The sequence below is a fragment of the Gopherus flavomarginatus genome, chromosome 23 (genome assembly GCF_025201925.1).
Source record: "Gopherus flavomarginatus isolate rGopFla2 chromosome 23, rGopFla2.mat.asm, whole genome shotgun sequence".
Taxonomy (NCBI): Eukaryota; Metazoa; Chordata; order Testudines; family Testudinidae; genus Gopherus; species Gopherus flavomarginatus.
The window spans coordinates 793,204-804,600 of NC_066639.1; the positions used below are offsets into that span (position 1 = coordinate 793,204).

General features: G+C 49.5%; 1 protein-coding gene across 36 annotated transcripts in view; it reads left to right on the top strand.

Moving 5' to 3' along the window:
• The window catches only part of LOC127039342 (zinc finger protein 501-like), a 259,420-nt gene that overhangs the window by 156,172 nt on the left and 91,851 nt on the right, over positions 1-11,397 (top strand). For 3 of the 36 annotated variants that reach the window (XM_050932866.1, XM_050932870.1, XM_050932869.1), the window contains exon 1: positions 11,240-11,386. The exons of the other annotated variants lie outside the window; for them this stretch is intronic. The gene's annotated coding sequence lies outside the window, so the exon portion shown is untranslated. Of the gene's footprint in view, positions 1-11,239; positions 11,387-11,397 lie in introns of those variants that run through there. 36 annotated transcript variants of the gene reach the window in all.

Sequence of the window (11,397 nt, forward strand, 5' to 3'; positions counted from 1 at the left end):
GAGCTGCAGGAGTGGTGCCTGCAGGCAGGGGCAGCACGCAGAGCTGCCTGTCACCGTGCCCCAGTCACAACTGAGGATACCAAATTCAGGACATACTGCTCAGGAATAGGGCAGATACACCACAAAACTGGTGGTTATTCTCCCATAAGAAAGATCATTTGAGCGGATACACACTGCGAGGTGACTTTTGTCAGGGAAAATGCCCGGTTTTGGTGACAAAATACATCCACCCTCAAGAAATTTTTATGTCTTTTCTTCTACATGTTTGTCAACAAACTGCAAGTGTAGACACCATATTTCATTTCATCGCTTTAATCAACCTCCGGGAGGTGTCCCACAATGCCCATCCTGACTGCTGTGGTCAGCAGTTTGAACTCCACTGCCCTGCAGCCAGGTAAACAACCATCTGCTCCTCCCTCTTAGAAGCCCCAGGAATTTTTGAACTTCCTTTTCCCGTTTGCTCAGGGTGGAGAAGTCTCATCACATCTTCGCAGGTGACTATGGTGAGTTATCGCAGCAAACGCTCTCCCGCTCGGACCACTGCGGAGCTGCTGGTTCTGCTCAGTATATGGGGAGAGGAGGCTGTGCAGTCTCAGCTGCACTTGTGATGTGGGAATTGGGATACCTATGGGCACGTTCCTCAAGGTTTGTGTGAAAAGGGCTGTGACTGGGACACGCTGCAGTGCAGAGCAAAGATAAAGGAGCAGAGGTAGGCGTACCATAAAATGAAGGCGGCAAACCGTTGCTCAGGTGCTGCCCCTAAGACCTACCTGTTCTATAAGGAGCTGGATGCTATCCTCAGTGGCAAACCCACTTCCATCACCAAGAGGCCCATGGATACTTCAGAGGGCACAGAGGTGGCGGAACGGGGACCTACCCCGGAGGACGAAGTTTTGGATGAAGAGGTGGAGTTAGATGAGGATGTGCAGCTCCTGGTGGAGTTGCCCAGTGGGGCAGGAAGCCTGGAACTGTTCTCTACTCCAGAGGTGTCTAGCCAGTCTCAGCAGTTGCTCTCCAGGGAGCAAGAAGCAGAACAGGAGATGCCTGGTAAGTGGCTGTGGCCTGTGTTTTGCGGAGGTGGGTTCTGGTTACAGAAATGTGGAAGGCTGGCTATGTGTCTGTGAGCTGGACGTTTTCCCGCGTAGCTAATCAGTACGGTGGAACAGGGTGTTGATGCATGCCGAGATCTCACAGGAATCCTCCAGAGAGATCTCCAGGAAAGTTTCCTGGAGGTAATCGGCAATCCTCTGCTGAAGGGTTCCATGGCAGAGCAGCTTTGTTCCTTCCCTCATTGGAGGAAACTTTCATGTCTCATATGAACTTTTCATAGATTCATAGACTCTAGGACTGGAAGGGACCTCGAGAGGTCATCGAGTCCAGTCCCCTGCCCTCATGGCAGGACCAAATACTGTCTAAACCATCCAGATAGACATTTATCTAACCTACTCTTAAATATCTCCAGAGATGGAGATTCCACAACTTCCCTAGGCAATCTATTCCAGTGTTTAACCACCCTGACAGTTGGGATTTTCCTAATGTCCAACCTAAACCTCCCTTGCTGCAGTTTAAGCCCATTGCTTCTTGTTCTATCCTTAGAGGCTAAGATGAACAAGTTTTCTCCCACCTCCTTATGACACCCTTTTAGATACCTGAAAACTGCTATCATGTCCCCTCTGTCTTCTCTTTTCCAAACTAAACAAACCCAATTCCTTCAGCCTTCCTTCAGAGGTCATGTTCTCAAGACCTTTAATCATTCTTGTTGCTCTTCTCTGGACCCTCTCCAATTTCTCCACATCTTTCTTGAAATGCAGTGCCCAGAACTGGACACAATACTCCAGTTGAGGCCTAACCAGCGCAGAGTAGAGCGGAAGAATGACTTCTCATGTCTTGCTCACAACACATCTGTTAATGCATCCCAGAATCATGTTTGCTTTTTTTGTAACAGCATCACACTGTTGACTCATACTTAGCTTGTGGTCCACTATAATCCCTAGATCTCTTTCTGCCATACTCCTTCCTAGACAGTCTCTTCCCATTCTGTATGTGTGAAACTGATTGTTCCTTCCTAAGTGGAACACTTTGCATTTGTCTTTATTAAACTTCATCCTGTTTACCTCAGACCATTTCTCCAATTTGTCCAGATCATTTTGAATTCTGACCCTATCCTCCAAAGCAATTGCAATCCCTCCCAGTTTGGTATCATCTGCAAACTTAATAAGCGTACTTTCTATGTCAATATCTAAGTTGTTGATGAAGATATTGAACACAGCCAATCCCAAAACAGACCCCTGCAGAACCCCACTCATTATACCTTTCCAGCAGGATTGGGAGCCATTAATAACTACTCTCTGAGTAAGGTTATCCAGCCAGTTATGCACCCACCTTATAGTAGCCCCATCTAAGTTGTATTTGCCTAGTTTATTGATAAGAATATCTTGCGAGACTGTATCAAATACCTTACTAAAGTCTAGGTATACCACATCCACCGCTTCTCCCTTATCCAGGAGACTCGTTATCCTATCAAAGAAAGCTATCAGATTAGTTTGACATGATTTGTTCTTTGTGAGTCCCTTCAGTATTATTAGGTCAATATCATCTAGTCCTGGTGACTTATTAATGTTTAAATTATCAATTTGTTCCAAAACCTCCTATCAGCACCTCACTCTGGGAGTTTTCCTGAGATTTGCCAGCTACAAAGAATAGCTCAGCTGTAGGAAAGTCCCTTACCTCCTCTACAGTGAATATTGATGCAAATGATTCATTCAGCTACCCTGTGTCACGGAGCCCCCAGGCAACGCTCTGGAACTGCTCCCCACAAAGCCAGGTAGAACTTTGGGGAGCCGCTTCTCCTTTGGAGCAGACTGTCTTCAGCGCAAGAAGCTCAAACGGCTTCACCTCCTGGGTCTCTCCTTGGGGCATTCAGCATCCTCTGCCCCTCCGTGCACTTCCCCCAGCGAGTCGCCCCAGCGGGGTCCTGGGGAAGCCACAGGGTCCTGCACCACCACTTTGCAGTCAGACGTGACTCTCAGCCAGCCAGTAAAACAGAGGTTTATTTAGACGACAGGAACACAGTCCAAAACAGGTCTTGCCGGTACAGACAACAGGACCCCCTTTAGTTAGGTCCATCTGGGGCCTTGGGGAGGCCACAGCCCCGTTGAGAGCGCCGAGCACTTCCCTCCATTTTCCAGCCAGCTTCCAAAAAACTGCCAAACCCCCTCCTGCCCCTCTTCTCTGGGCTTTGTCTCTTTCCCAGGCCAGGAGGTCACCTGATCTCTTTGTTCTCCCACATCTTTAGCATGCCCTTGCAGGGGGGAAGGGCCTGGCCATTAGTTGCCATGAGGATTTCATCACACCCTGCAATAGCCTGGGCTTCCTCGTGAGCTTGTTCGGCGCCTCAGTTATCCAGCAGGCCCACTGATTGTCTGGCAGGCTTCCTGCTGCTGATGTACTTCAAAAAATTAGGGTGAGTTTCAGTGACTTTTGCTAGTTGGTCTAATTCTTTTTTTGGCCTGCCCAATGATACATTTACACTTGATTTGCCGAGTTTATGCTCCTTTCTATTTTCCTAAGTAGGGTGTGACTTCCAATTTTTAAAGGATGCCTTTTTTTGCCTTTAACTGCCTTAGCCATTTTTTAATCCTCTTACTGGTTTTGCCCCCTTTTGGGATACACATTCATTTTGAGCCTCTATTATGAAGGTTTTTTTTTTAAGTGTCCATGTAACCAGCTCTCTCAATTTGGTGTAGTTCCCCTTTCTGAAGTTAAATGCTACCATAGCGGGCTGCTTTGGTATCTCCCCCCTCACGAGGACATTACATTTAATTACGTTATGGTCTTTATTACTGAGTGGTTCAGCTGCATTCCCCTCTTGGACCCAATCCCGTGTGCCATTTAGGACTAAATCAAGACTTCCCTTCCTCTTACAGTTTCCAGGACTAGCTTATCCAGCCATTAATGGTTCCTAAAAACGTTTCTCTGTATCCCGTCCTGAGGGCACATGTACCCAGTAAATATAGAGAGAGCGGAAATTCTGAATTCTCTATTTTTATAACCTCTCTAATCTCCCTGAACGTTTCATAATCACCATCCTAGTCAGATGGTCAATAGCATATTCCTACTGCTACACTCTTATTATTCAAGCATGGAATTTCGACCAGTAGAGATTCTATGGCAAGTTTGATTCATTCAATTTTATTTATTTCATTTGACTCTGTGCTTTCTGTCACATATAGTGCCAACTCCCCATTATTGGCCTGAGACCTGGTCAAACCCCTGCACCCATAGTAAACCAGCCTTGGGTGAAACTCAGGGAGTTCACCACTAAAATGGGGAAAAAAAGAATGTTCTGGTGCTGATAAAGCACCCCCACCTCCGGAATGTCCCTAACGAGAATTATAACCACCGGTGGTAAAGGAGACACGCCCCGGCGCTGGGAAACTAGGGCGGCTACAGAAAGAGACTCAACAAATGGTAAGATAAGCTCTGACCATCATTTTTAGGCTGACCATCTGCACAAATAGAGAAGGTCAGAGCAAAGTTACAATTTGGGCATGAAAGATACAATGTGAAAAAATGTGGGTGGGAAAGAGGACAGCGTATTTAGGGCTGCAAGATAATGTGATCGGTTTAGTAAATTTGAAGGTGGTAGCTAGTTTTACCGATATAATGGAAATGAAAAGCAGTGTTCTTTGGGAATCAACCTCGGACTGCAGTACAACAAGCTGCAAAACATCGTACCCACTACACGATCATGACGTGTATGGGCGCTGGGAACCTGCAGAGGAGTGGATCCTGACTGGCCATCGGCTGAAATTTGTCTGTATACGGGAGTGGTGAGCCTAAGAGATTTGCATGGTATTTGTGTTGTGTGAGTGTTTCTAATAAATAGACGTTTAGAGAATAGCTGCATAAGGCTTTTTCACTGGGAAAAGGTTCTCTAGACCCATAGAGCCCCGTGGGTAAGGATGTCTTAAACCCCAATCCCGTGGTAGGGTAGAGGTGGGGTGCCTTAGACTGTGTGAGCAAAACTACAAGCACAACCCCTATTCTGCCATTCCTATATATTTTGTATTGTGATATTACTATGTCCTATTGATTATCATCATTCTACCAAGTTCAGTAATACCTGTTTTAATCAATCTCTTCATTTAAAACCAGGCATTCAAGTACACTCTTTTGAGAATTTAGCCTTCTTGCATTTGTATACAACAACCTATCACTGGCGCCGACGGGCATGATCTGGGGTTATCCCCATTCGGTATCTGGCCTTGGTTTGAAAAAGTTTATAGTCATTCATTTGCAGCTTAGGCATTTCAGCTGCCACCTCTGCTAAAGGTCCACTGAGCTGTGACCTCAATTCTACCATGTACTGGTCTTCGGGGATGTTGTACCCAAGACAGGCTCTTTCAAAATTTTCCAAGAAGGCCTCGGTGTCATCACCTGCCTTGTAGGTGGGAAATTTCCTGTGCTGTGGAGCAATATTTGGCGCCAGGTTGTTAGGGTTGGCTGGCACAGGCAGCCCAGCTTTTGCCAAGTCCAGTTCATGTTTTCTCTGTTTTTCCTTCTCTTCATTCTCTTTTTGTTGTTTTTCCATTTCTTTTTGTTGTTTTTCCATGTCTCGGCGGTGGGCCGCCTCTTCTTCTTCTTGCTTCCTTCTGTGGGCCAACTCTTCTTCTGCTTGTTTCCTTCGGTAGGCCACCTCTTCTTCTTCTAGTTTTCTTTTGTGTGCTGCCTCCTTGGCTGCCTCTTTGGCTGCCTGTTCTCTTTGGTAGGCTGCCTGTTCTCTTTGGTAGGCTGCCTCTTTGATCTGTTCTTCTCTTTCTTTCATCTCCATCTCTTTTTGTTTTATTTCCAGTTCCTGTTTGTGTTTTTCCATCTCTCGCCTGTGTTCAGCTTCTTTGATTTGTTCTTCGGCCTCAATTTTTGCCTTAGAAGTCATGGTTCCTGTTTTCTTGTGTTGGGGTGCCCTCCGGTGTTTATTTTCTGAACTGCAGGTTCTCTGTTGCCTCCTGAAGTCTGCCTAGCAACAGTGCCTTTAGCTAATTTTCCTTTTCTCTCTCTAGCTAATGTTCAATGAAGGGAAACCAGAAAAACCACTTTATTTGCATGCATATAAGTGCTGGTACTTGCCTCCTAATGGGAGGGCTATTGCATGACAAAAGACCCTCAACAGTCTCTTAATGGCTTCTCGCTTAACATGCAAGCCACAAACTGCCAGAGAGAGCAGAAAAAAAAATTCTCTCTGGTTCCCTTTTAAAACCAACTGTTTCTCTCTGCTAAAAAGCCCTTAGCAGAGAAAAGAAAAATATAATATTTCTACTGGCTTCTGGATTCTGTCTATATCCCACCACTGCTACACCATGTCATAACCTTAGTCCCAGATTTGGACCTTAGCGTCCAAAAGATGGGGGTTAGCATGAAAACCTCCAAGCTTAGTTACTAGCTTGGACCTGGTACCTGCTGCCACCACCCAAAAAATTAGAGTGTTTTGGGGCACTCTGGTCCCTCTGAAAAACCTTCCCTGGGGACCCCAAGACCCAAATCCCTTGAGTCTCACAACAAAGGGAAATAATCCTTTTTCCCTTCCCCCCTCCAGGTGCTCCGGGAGAGATACACAGACACAAGCTCTGTGAATCCAAACAGAGTGAATCTCCCTCTCTGTTCCCAATCCTGGAAACAAAAAGTACTTTCCTATTCCCCCAGAGGGAATGCAAAATCAGGCTAGCAATCCAACACACAGATCTCCCCTTGATTTCTTCCTCCCACCAATTCCCTGGTGAGTACAGACTCAATTTCCCTGAAGTAAAGAAAAACTCCAACAGGTCTTAAAAGAAAGCTTTATATAAAAAGAAAGAAAAATACATACAAATGTTCTCTCTGTATTAAGATGATATAACACAGGGTCAATTGCTTAAAAGAATATTGAATAAACAGCCTTATTCAAAAAGAATACAAATCAAAGCACTCCAGCACTTATATTCATGCAAATACCAAAGAAAAGAAACCATAGAACTTACTATCTGATCTCTTTGTCCTTACACTTAGAAACAGAAGACTAGAAAGTAGAAAGTACTTCTCCAAAGCTCAGAGAAAGCAGGCAGACAGACAAAGACTCAGAGACTAAATTCCCTCCACCCAGAGTTGAAAAAATCCGGTTTCCTGATTGGTCCTCTGGTCAGGTGCTTCAGGTGAAAGAGACATTAACCCTTAGCTATCTGTTTATGACAATCACATTTGTCAATATTTAGTTGTCTGCCTTCATGTGATGTAATTGAATAGGACTCTCTTTATTTCACAGTTTCTCTTCTGCTATTACCTCTACTTTATGAACTTTTATCCTCTACTCGTTACTAGGATATACAGAATCCCCATTCAGCAATTGTCCCCTAAGGGATGGCTCTGTCTGAACCATGTGTTCCTTCACATCGATTGCCGTTCTCCCAGCGTGTAGTTTAATATCCCCTTTATGAACTCTTTAATTTTACATGCTAGAAGTCTGGTTCCATTTTGATTTGGGTGAACCCCATCCATCCTGTATAGGCTCCTCCTTTCCCAAGGGGTTCCCCAGTTCCTAATAAACCTCAAACTCTCTTCCCTACACCATCATACAATGATGAGTCAAAGAACTTGACATTCACATGTGCAGCAGATGAAGATCTTTTACAGCTAGAGGGCCTTCAGCCATCTGCTGTCACAGTAATGGGTTGGCTCACAAGAACGGCCATGGCCACTAAACCTGAGCTACGTCATGCATTTGAGTCTGAGCCCTACCACTGCCAATGTTCTGCAGGAGTTTCTCTTCCAAGTCTTGCCTTCATACCAGCATTTGTCTTAAGAACATGATTTTTCAAGTGCTTTCAAATTTACATGTAGATATTGGACTGGTAGCTAATTCAGAGTTTTGAGAGCATTGCTCCATTGGCTATTGGTGTGAAAAAAAATAATCACATTCCTATCTGACATAGCTTGCTGGCAAAAGTTCTAATGTAGACACGGTTACAGTGGCAAAAAAAATCCATTAAAAAGAAATCAAGGAAATTAAATGCCCGTAAACTACATTAAAGCAGAGCTAAGGTTGCCCAGTGCTGCCTCATGCCTTTCCAGCATGTGTATAGTGGTGAAAGTAAAAACCTCTGAAAACCAGAAAATGAAGAACTAAACTAACACACCACTCCTGCAATGCAACCTAAATACTGCCCCTACTCGCTAACCCTGGAGCCGGCAAATATCACTCGGAATAGGTCAGTAAAAGTAGTGCAAAGATTACCCAACTACCCAGGGAATTAGCAAATTTTCCATCTCCTGAAATCTTCCAAGCAGTACTGGATGCCTTTCTCGAAGATGTTTTTATCAAAACACGAAGTACTCAGCTCACTACAATGGTAATTAGATGAAACGTAAGACCTGTATCGCAGAAGAGAGCAGACTAGATGACCTAATAGGATCTCCTGGCCTTAAAATGTATTGGTAAATAATCAGTAGGAGGAAGAGAACATGTCATTGTTTGTGTTGTAGGGATTTGAACACCAGCTTTTATCTGCACACACTCCAGTTATGTGCACCGTGTCAGCTGTAGCTTTAAATGACCAGTGGAGGGAATTGTTGGAGCAGCTAGGTGGAGCTGGGACTGTGACATGAAACTGGAAGGAACAGGTATTCCTCATTTCAGTGCTCAGTGGTGTAGGTTGTGTCAAAGGTGCACAAGGGTGTGTTCTTGCCCCAAGAACTGTCAGCAGGCTGGTGCCATACATGCCAGGGGTCCCCAGGACTCAGGGAGGGGTAAGTGAAGGCGACGACTCATAAGGAATCCCCAGTGCAAGGCTAATAGGGTGGTAACCTTGTAAAAGTCCAAGATGGATTGTGTGCAGCAGGCTCAGCGTTTGAGTACAGGCCAGCGGTAGGTAGCTTCTGTTCCCTGCACTGGACCTAACCCCAAGTTTTGGCTTAGCAAAGAGAAAGTGTTCGATGCTGTGCTATACCCCACTTGTGCTCTGTTCCCAAAGTGTTCTGTCGCAAGCCGGGTATGTTTGTCGTTGGGGTGCTGCTGAAACAGGGCAGACTTGAGTTGCATTGTGAGATGTCAGAGAGTCCTGTGGCACCTTATAGACTAACAGACGGATGGGAGCATGAGCTTTCATAGGTGAATGCCCACTTGCATCTGACGAAGTGGGTATTCACCCACGAAAGCTCATGCTCCAATCCGTCTGTTAGTCTATAAGGTGTCACAGGACTCTGTTGCTTTTTACAGATGCAGACTAACACGGCCGTCCCTCTGATATCGTGAGATGTCATGAACCTTAACTCTTCATTTCCCCTTCCAAGAACCGAGGGGACGCGGATCCTTACCCAGCAAGACCACCGTCTCGTAGTTCTCCTGCATGACATCCCAGTAGAGGGCTCTCTGAGCAGGGTCCAGCAGAGCCCCCTCTTCCCTGGTGAAATACACAGCCAGCTCCTCGAAGTCACCGGCCCCTGAAAGAGCGAGAGCCTCCTGACAACCCCACCGTTCACTGGGGAGAAGGGCTACTCACATGGAGGCAGCTGTCAGCATAGTTCCACCTCATCCCATCAGAGCAGCCAGAAAGCATCAGGGTGAGGGGAGAAAGAGGGAGACCCTCACCCCCCCAGCAGAGTGAGGGGGCAGGGGTCCTCACAGTCATCTCTCACCTACTTGCCTGAGGCTGATACAGGGGATGCAGCCCCCAGCAGCGCCCCGGGACAGCCCCCTGGTGGGAATCAGAACACCCTCCCCATTGCCAGCGGGTGGATGGGAGGGGAACGGGGCCTCACGGGTGGGTTCCCCTTTATATCGCACAGCAGCCTGCGGCTCATAGGTTCAGAAATGCCCCCCTCCTTTGTATTTACTGCCCTTCTCCCGTCAACAGGAACCCACCAGCAACGCCCTGGTAATCCCCACCTCAACCGGTTCCACCGCTGCCATTTCGCTTCCCGGGTCCCGGGAAGGATGGAATGAGCTGGAGGAAAACATGGCTCGAATGCTGCAGCCTGTTCGGGCAACAGGGCCATGTCAGAACAGGAAATAATTTCACAGCATGATTCCCCCCGGGCTTGTTCCCGGCCCACGGATGTTCTAGACAAGGGACGGGCAAACGTTGTAGCCGGAGGTTGCAAAAGTGTATAGAGAGCCAGGTAGTGAAGGCTGTGCCTCCCCAAACCCTAAATGCCCCCTCCCACTTTGCACCCCCGACTGCCCCTTTGAGAACCCCCCGACCCATCCAATCCCCCCCCACTCCTTGTTCCCTGATCACCCCCTCCCTGATCTGTGCAAGGGGGGGGTCTGTGTGGGGGGAGGGGCCGGGGGGTCTGTGCAGGGGGAGGAGATGAGAGGGGCTGGGAGGGGTCTGTGCGGGGGAGGGGATGAGAGGGGGGTCTGTGCAGGGGGAGATGAGAGGGGCCAGGGGGGGTCTGTGCGGTGGGAGAGGATGAGAGGCGGGGGGAGGGGCGCGGGGAGGGTCTGTGCGGGGGGAGGGAACGAGAGGGGGGAGAGGCCGGGAGGGGTCTGTGCCGGGGGAGGGGACGAGAGAGGCCGGGGGGGGGGGTCTGTGCGGTGGGAGGGGATGAGAGGTGGGGGAGGAGCGTGGGGGAGTCTCTGCCGGGGGAGGCGGGGGGGTCTCTGCGGGGGGGAGGAGAGGAGAGGGGCCGCGGGGGGGTCTGTGCGGTGGGAGAGAACAAGAGGGGGGAGAGGCCGGGGGTCTGTGCTGGGGGAGGGGACGAGAGGGGCCGGGGGTCTGTGCTGGGGGAGGGGACGAGAGGGGGGAGAGGACGAGAGGGGCAGGGGGGGTCTGTGCGGTGGGAGGGGATGAGAGGCGGGGGGGAGGGGCCGGGGGGGGGTCTGTGCGGGAGGAGGGGACGAGAGGCGGGGGGAGGGGACGAGAGGGGCGCGGGGGGGTCTGTGCGGTGGGAGGGGCCGGGGGGGGTCTGTGCGGGGGGAGGGGATGAGAGGCGGGGGGAGGGGCCGGGGGGGGTCTGTGCGGGGGGAGGGGATGAGAGGCGGGGGGAGGGGCCGGGGGGGGTCTGTGCGGGGGGAGGGGATGAGAGGCGGGGGGAGGGGCCGGGGGGGGTCTGTGCGGGGGGAGGGGAGGGTCAGGCTGACTCCAGGGCCCGCCCTCACCTGGCCCGGAGAAGGCGGAAGCGGCCCCGTGGCAGGCTGGGAAATGTAGTTCCGGACTCTCCCGGGAGCGGAAATGACGTAGGGCGGGGAGGCGGGGCCGGGCGACGAACGCGCGCGGGGCCCTGGCAGGCTCTCCCGCGGCCGGGGCCGGTTGGTGCCGTTGGAGCTCCGCGCATGCGCAGATCGTGCCGGGGGGGGGGCGAGACCTTTATGAATCCCCCCGCGCCCGCCCCGCTGCGGAGCTGCAGCCGCGAGGTACCGGAGCG